General features: G+C 38.0%; 1 pseudogene; it reads right to left on the bottom strand.

The window, feature by feature from the left end:
* Positions 1-636: 636 nt before the first annotated feature.
* LOC106085339 (malate dehydrogenase-like) lies at positions 637-1,629 on the bottom strand (annotated as a pseudogene).
* Positions 1,630-8,926: the final 7,297 nt, after the last annotated feature.

Genomic DNA, 8,926 nt, shown 5'->3' with positions numbered 1-8,926 from the left:
CTTCTTGAGCCTCTAGAGGGCGTAATTCTTATCCGATTTAGCTGAAATTTTGCACAGTGACTTCTTCAATGGCCTGTAATATACGTACGGAATATGGAATATGAATCGGTCCATAAACTGATATAGCTGCCATAGAAATTTTCCACAGTGGGATCTACTTTTGTCTTTAACATACAAACCAAGTACGCCCAAATCGGTTTAAAACATGACATTGCTCCAACATCATAGCAATTCTTATCCATTATCCTTTGTTTGCCTATAAAGAGATACCGGGCAAAGAACTTGACAAATGCGATCCATGGCAGAAGGTATATAAGATTCGGTCAGGCCGAACTTAGCATGCCTTTACTTGCTAAATATTTATTTTTCATATTTTGCCGCTTTTTTCTAACTATTAAAAATCATTGTCTCAAATGATATCCACTAATTTTGAGTGCTACATTTTCCACCGCAGACTTGGCACGGTATAAGAAATTCAATTTTTCCACTCTCTGTAGGCAACATCATTACAAGCGAACACTACACCCGGTGGTGGGTATACACTTTTTTGGTCAAACAAACACAAATCTTCGATTTTAGTGCAACTTGTCAAAATAATGCTACACTTTTTTGCGCAATCGAAGTCAACATAAGAGTTTATGCCTTAAGGATGTTCAAGTGCGCGTTAAGCATTGGAGACATCCACACTCCCTTCTCAATATTATTTTTAAGCTCAGGAATGGCGGCTTCCAACTATTCCTTGTCGTAGTCATTCCATTTGGGCAAGCTTAAATTTTCCTGAATAGCACTCTTGCCCAATGCCAAGGGGGTGGCAAATAAGGTGGCTTCCTTGACATTGAATAAGAGCATTCAACGACATTCTTTCAGCCATCCAAACCCTTGAGCAAAGAGCCAGTGAAACGGGCACCAGCATAAGCCATTGACAAAGTGGCGGAACCAGCACCAGTCTTGGTTTTCACAACCTCTGTACCGGCTTTTTGAATGCGTTTGGGCAATTTATCGATGGTGACTTGGCTGCCCTTGAATGTAGGTTGGCATTGGGACAAGATGGGCATAATCATAACGTCAGAGTGTCCACCAATAACGGGAATTTGTACTTGTTGTGGATCAACGTTCAAAGCTTCAACGATGAAAGCGCGCACACGTACAACATCCAAAGTGGAAACACCAAACAAACGCTTGGGATCACAGACGCTGTCAAGATTTCAGTGGCAATGGGAACACAGGTGTTGACTGGGTTGGTGAAATCAGCTACCATAGCCTTAGGGCATTGTGTGGCAATGCATGAGACAATATTCTTATTAATACCAGCATTGACATTGAAGAGATCATCACGCGTCATGCCAGGTTTACGTGGCACACCAGCGGGAGTAACAACAACATCGGCACCTTTAAAGGAAGTAGCCAATTGGTCGGCACCAATGAAACTTTGGTGCTGCTGTTGGTGTCAATGTGAGATAAATCAGCAGATACATCGTAGAGGGGTAGAAAAAAAGAGACCATAGGATTTTGTATCAAAAGCAATGACAATGGTTGACTAATACCGCCATAGGCACCGCAGACAGTAAATCTGTTATGGTTCAGTCTGCTGTATTGGATAGCCAATTGTTTAGGAGCTTGCTCCAACATATTTGTTTTTTATACCCACCACTATAGTAAAGGGGGTATATTCATTTAGTCCTTCCATTTGCAACACATCAATATATCCACTTCCGACCCTTAAAAGTGTATAGATTTGTGATCGTCGTAAAATTCTAAGATGATTTAGCAATGTCCGTGTGTCAAACAGTTGGTGCGTCCGTCAGTTGTAATCACGCTACAGTCTTTAAAAATTGAGATATTGAGTTAAAATTTTGCACAGACTCGTATTTCTTCTATACTCACGTTAGGTCCTTGAATGGGCTAAATCGGAGTATATTTGGTTATAGCTGCCATATAGACCGATCTGGCGATTTAAGGTCTTAAGGACGTAAAAGCCTATTTTTTCTCCATTTCGCTGAAATATGAAACAGGAAGTTGTACTAGAGGCCCCGATATTTAAACCGAATATGACCTATGTCGGACCATATATACATATAGCTGCCATATAGACCGATATACCGGTTTAGGGTCTTAAACCCGATTAATCCGATTTCGATTAAACTAGAAACAGTAAGTTGCTTTCAGCCTCCCGACATCCAACTTAACTATGGTTCAGATCGGACCATATTTAGATATAGACGTCGTAACGATGGATCTGCCGATTGATGGTCTTAAGCCCATAAAAGTCCTAAATATTATCCGATTTCGCTAAAATTTGAAATAGTGTGCTTTTTCAAGCTTCCCGACTTCGGACTCAAATATGGGGCAGGTCGGATTACATTTTGACCATATAGACCGATCTGCCGATTTAGGGTCTTAAGTCCATAGAGGCCGCAATTATTATCCGATTTCCCTAAAATTTTATATAATGAGTTAATTAAAGCCTCCTAATGTCTGATTCAAATATGGTTCAGATCGGTCTTTATTCGGATATAGCTGTCATAAAAACCGATTTGCCGATTAAGAGTCCTAAGACTATAAAAGCTGCTTTTATAACCCGACTTCTCTGGAATTTGACACAGTGACTTGTACTAAGTCTCCTGTGAATCGACCTGCATATGATCCAGATCAGACTGTATTTGGATATAGCTGCTATTTAGACCGTTAATCCAATCCAATCTTAATCCCATAAAAGCGGATTTATTGCCCGATTTTTTTGAAACGGTGACTTCCATAAGAGTTCTCGGGATCTGAATCAAATATGATCCAAACCAGACCCCATTTGCATATTACTAAGGATATGGTAGTTCTGTTGTTATAGTGATGGGTATCAAAAGTTCGGCACGGTCGCATTTAATACGTTCTTACTTGTTTTGTTATAGAATTCAAAATTAGTTAGACTATTTTCCAAAGTCGCTATCTTGGTCACTTTCCGAGGTATTATGTTAAGTCACCTTAGTGCACAGTGCCGCTGTTCTCGTCATAGCCGGTAAGGTTCCAATAGACATACGGGCCCTAGAACGGATGAAAATATATGTTGCCAAACTAAACTCCCAACAGGAGTCCATATTAGAAGATATTCGACAAGACATGCTGAGTATTTGGCAGTCAAAGAGGAATAATGAAACGCAAGGCAGATGACCTTTAGGTTCCTCCCCGAAACACGACAAAGAATCGGTAGAAAAAAAGGTGACCTAAACTTTTATATAACGCAGACAATATCAGGATACGGATACTTCCGCAAATACCTACACAGAACGAAAAAATACAGCTCACCATTCTGGATCTATGAAGAAGAAGAGGTGGTGCATGATGCGGAGCGCAGGATCTTCCGCTGTCACCGTTGGCACGACAGCCGCACGCCACTAGAAAAGCAGATCGGTGAAATAAGAGCGAAAAATCTAACAACAAAGATGTGTAGCAGAGAGGATAGCTGGAGAGCTGCGACAACTTTTGTCGAAGAGAAACTCACACGCAAAAAAAAAAACGTTTGGGAAATTTGTACGACAAACAAAATACTTTTATCACGAAGTTTTGGTTCTATTGTAACTGTGTACCGTTTCGCTTCAACATATCAAGCAATATCCATAAAAGTAGTATTATTGAACGTAACTAACTTTGTTGTAAACGAAAAACTCTTTAATTGCAAAAGTGATTCGATACCCGCAAATGATTATTCGTGTACTGGACCAATAGTTATTCTCTTGAGTTTATCCTATTAGAGAGAAAGGGTGAGTAATTGAGTATTGTATATACACAAGAAAATAATCCCAAGCAGACCTATAGGCTTAGAAATAATTGCAATTATGTGCTTACACTGGTATAGACACATTCTCAGACACAAATTTATTTCGTTATTTCTTATGACTGAGGAAAGAGCAGTCCGTATATTGACTGTGTGGATAAAACACTCGGGTGTGGATAAAAAACTCGCAAAGAGTAAATTTTGAAAGTTTCGGTAAAAAAAACCTGATATATCTAATGACAAAAACCTTTAGAGCAACACACAAATGGCTGAAAGGTACAAGAAAACACAACAAGAATTTCGAATGCACATACATTGTCAGGTAACAGTTACGCGATAAAAAAACATCCATCACAAAGTAGGTATTTAAATGTGCGAAAACAACAACAACCGTTTTTTTGTTTGTTTTATTTATAGCATAACGAATTCGGCAGATCATAATACAAAACCATAATGGAGTTGTGCGAAAATGAAAGGGTTTGAATATAGTCGTGTATCATAACTTCGAAATAAATCAAAATAAACTGAGATCTTATAATTCGTAAAAATTTGAGTTTAAATTATGCTACCATCAGGGCTGCGGAGTCGGAGTCGAGCGATTTTGGCCGGAGTTGAGAAAATTATTAAAAAATATTTCAACAAAACAAAAATAAATTCAACAATTTTTTAAGAATAAAAAAAAATTTCATGCGGATGGCCTCATTCGTTCGAATACTATCGTAATGTTGGCTATCTGTGGAACAGATGGGCGAATATGAAATAAACTGACTTAACCCATTAACGACGAATGGACAGAATAATACCAAGGAAAAGAACTGTCTTAGAAAAATCCTGTGTTAGGAAAGAGGCAATTAAATGAAATTTGGATTGACGTAAGGTGGACGAATGAAACTAGTAAAAAAAATCCCATCATATAAGGTCTCAAAATTCTTACGAGTGATATTGCTGGAAACCTTTTTAGAGGCTTGCTGTATTTGATGGTTTCTATGTTAAAAAAATTAATGGCGATAAGCTTACTACTTCTGAAACGAAGTGCGGTTTTGTCAAAGTCGTTAAAATCCACTTCCCTAAATGTTCATAAAATATTAAGCAAACTATTTTTATTTTTGGATTATAAAAGCCAATTGGCTCAAAAAATTAAAAAAAAATATATATATTTTTTTTAATTTTTTTAATTTAAGGGGGAAGGGGTACCCTCCCCCTTACACAAAATTTTCAAAAACGCTAGATGTCGGAGATGGATACATCAATTTAACCAAAATTTCGCATGCCTCTTAATGGTAACACGAAATTGGTATAAAATGTTAGGGTCAGCTGGCCTGGGGGGACGCCCCATCCCAAATCCCACCCGAAATGACATGTATACCGGCTGGGACAATATGGGTATCAAATGAAAGGTATTTAAGAGTGGAGTACGAACTTGTCATAAAAATGTCATAGTGTCGGGGGTCCCAACCCCTAAAAACACCACCCAACAAGACACTTTTATCGCTTTGTGCAATATGGTCATCAAATGAGAGGTATTTAAGAGAAGAGTAGGTACGTGGCACTCACCTACCAGGACACTTTTACACGTTTGGGTAAGTTGGGTATCAAATGAAAGGTATTTAAAATGAGAGTGCAAATCTAACATAAAAAAGTATTCTTTGGTGTCTGAGGGGCATCTCCACCCCACAACTTCAAGCAGGACATATTTACCGATTGGGGCAATATGGATATCAAATGAAAGTTATTTAAAAGCTGATATAAAAACTTATCCCTCATATAAGCTCCAAAAACCCCTCAACTGGACATATTTACCGATTGGGGCAATATGGGTATCAAATTATAGATGTTTGGAAGTTTAGTACACATCTGTTATAAGAATTTGGTCCAAAGTGTCTACGGGCCCTCCCCAACTCCAAAAACCCTTAAAACGGTCATGAATGTCTAACGTCACAAAATGGGTATCAAATTAAAAAAAGGTCTTTGAGAGTTAACTACGAATCTGATATACACATTTGGGACAGAGTCTGTGACCCGCTCACCACCTAATACGCTTCAATAAGACGTGTAGTTCGATCGGAATAACATGGGAATAAAACGAAAGGTCTATGACAGTAGAGTTCGTGGGGGACCGACCCTCTCTTCTCAATAAAAACAACGCCGAATTGTCATGTAGGACGACCGAGAATATATTGTATTCAAATGAAAAGACGCGTCAGAGGGCAATAGCCCTCCCCCCCATCCTTCCCAAACAATGAATTAAAAATAAACAATGAAGGCAGATCAGGATAGAATAGGACACCAGTAAATGGTTTTTGATAGGAGAGTACACTTATACAGACACAAGAGGACGTGTCAGAGGGCAAGCGCCCTCCTCCTATCCTTCCCAAGCAGGGAATTAAAAATAAACAATTAAGGCCGATCAGGATAGAATAGGACACCAGCAAATGGTTTTTGATAGGAGAGTACACTTTTTACACTCAAATTGGTATAGACACAAGAGGACCCGCGGATCTTGTGGTAAATGTGGTATCCCAAGTGGTAGCTTTGAAATATGATTATGAATGAAGATAACCAATACCAATAACCTGAATATCTTGATAGCCACAAACAAAATTGTGCGATCTGATATTATTTCATCGTCCGCCCCCTTAACTCCCTTCAAACCGGCCATGTTTACCTACTATGGCATTAAATAATAGGTATTTTATATCCAATTTTGGGGCCAAGAGTTCGGGGGTCGTCTCACCCCATAAACTCTCCCTAAACCAATGGAAATTGGGGCTCAAATAAAAGAAATTTGAGAGTAGAGCTCGATGATGATATTTTTTCAGGGCTAAGTGCGTGGATGACCGACCCACCCTACATACCCCTCAAACTGGACATATTTGTGGATTATGGCAAAGAGGGGCTCCAATCTGATATCTGTTTTATGGCCAAGTTTTTCATCACATAAACTCTCCCTAAACCATACATATATAGCGACTATAGAACTATATATAGCTCAAATGTGATATTTGGAAGTAGAGTATGAATATGATATCCACTTTCAGGGCAAAGGGTTTGGTTATTCCAATCCAACAAAACAAACCGAATGAAGAATATCTAACATTCTCATACTATTTTCAAAAACGCCAGATCTGGAAGATTTTTGGGCGATTGAAGCGAAATGTATTGGGTTGCCCAAAAGGTAATTGCGGATTTTTTAAAAGAAAGTAATTGCATTTTTAATAAATCTTAGAATGAACTTTAATCAAATATACTTTTTTTACACTTTTTTTCTAAAGCAAGCTAAAAGTAACAGCTGATAACTGACAGAAGAAAGAATGCAATTACAGAGTCTCAAGCTGTGGAAAAATTTGTCAACGCCGACTTTATGAAAAATACGCAATTACTTTTTGGGCAACCCAATAGTTTGTTTATAATAACTCAAAAACAGAAATTTGGTATACTTATTCAAGGTGAGATGTCTAGGGCGGCCGCTCATCCTAAGCCCGCCATATGAAATTTAAACGAATAATGACAATATGGAGCTCTAATAAAAGATATTGGAGAACAGAGCACGAATCTGATATATGGGAATTCGCCTCACTCCCCTACCGGACATATTTAACGACCAAGGCAATACCCACATTGACGCGAAATATCTGAAAGGCCGAATCCGCACCCTAAAACAGGACCTATTTCGTGACGTGACAATATAGGGCTCTGATAAAATAAGGGAGTGAAAGAAGGCGCAGCGCAGCGTGCCCTATCAAGCTAGTTTATAAATAAAGAAAAACTAGTTGAACACCCGAATAACATGTTCTATATACCAAGATTGAAAGATATTGTCAGGGTAAAAAAAAGTATATTTGTCAAAAATTCTTACAAGAATTTATTGCAAAAAACGCGTACTTGTATCCTAAACTAAGTCAAAAGTTTTTCAGAAAAGAAGTTTACTAGACGAAAATTTCGCTTATGTTAAACGAATTACCTTTTTGCGTGCAGAATAGAGACCTTGGCGCGACATCAATAATATATCAACAGTTATATGGAGAGGGCACCTAGACGCAGGAACACTGAGAAGTAGGGCACAAGTGCCACAAGCAGATCCAACTTGAAGTTATACGAGAGCGGTGCGGAGGTAGTTTACATATCTCGAGAGATAAGGTGGGTTTTTAGAGGGCAGACATCGAGCCCGACATACTGCGAGAGGCTACCGTGATCGTTAGATACGTAGAACATATCCCACCTTATCTCTCTTAATTGGTATGCATTTGGTGAAGTTCAAGTAAAAGTCATCTTTCTGCTTTGATGTGTAAATACAAAGCTTTTAATTTTCGATTTTTTCACATTTATTCCATTTTAATATAAAAACAAAATGAAAAGCTGCTACACTCATTATATCTTACATCGTAGCAATTTCAAAAGTAATATTTGACCTTTTTGTACCCAACTCCCTTCCACTAATCAATCCTTTTAGAGTCAAAAAGCTGAACAAAATTGATAAGAAAAGTAGAGAAAAAAAAAACTTGCCATCAAGAGACTTCCTTGCATGGTAGCACCAACAAGACAAAAAATCAGCTGAAGTAGCAACTGTATCCATATACAAAATGTTAAAACTATAAACGTGGTATTTTTTGCTTAGGAAAGCATAACAGAAAATCCAAAGGGAAAACACACCGAAAAGGGGGAAAAATAAATAAACAATTTACGCTGAAAGGATGCACAGGACAAGAGTGAAAGAGAGAGAGAGCGAGAGAGAATGAAAAGTGGTAGCAAGCAACATCACTAATCGACATCACTGGGCAACAACCGTAGAAGAAAGTTTATGGAAAAAATTAAATGTTAAAAGGGTGCAAAAATAAATTCAATTAACTTGATTCGCCACTTAAGCTTTTAATAATAACAACTTAAGTACTTACATTCTAGGGTTCGTCTTCTCGCTTTTTTTATTATTTTTATATTTTCTGCTCTTTGAGAGTGGAAATGCAAAAGAAAAAACACGGAAGGCTGTGTGGAGATGTTGGTTATGAGCTATGAGATAAGAAAGACATTATCAGGGTTTTAATGAAAGTATTTCGTTTTTCTTTTTTTTGAAGATAGTAAATGCGGTTGCTGGAAGAAGTAGAAAACAAAAGGAAGTACAAAATCTTTGGGGGATATTAAAAAGGATGGTCATGTTCTCTTCAC

This window comes from Stomoxys calcitrans, chromosome 3 (genome assembly GCF_963082655.1).
Source record: "Stomoxys calcitrans chromosome 3, idStoCalc2.1, whole genome shotgun sequence".
NCBI classification, from domain to species: Eukaryota; Metazoa; Arthropoda; class Insecta; order Diptera; family Muscidae; genus Stomoxys; species Stomoxys calcitrans.
The sequence above is the reverse complement of the archived record's forward strand: the minus strand, read 5'-3'. Positions and strand labels throughout refer to the sequence as shown.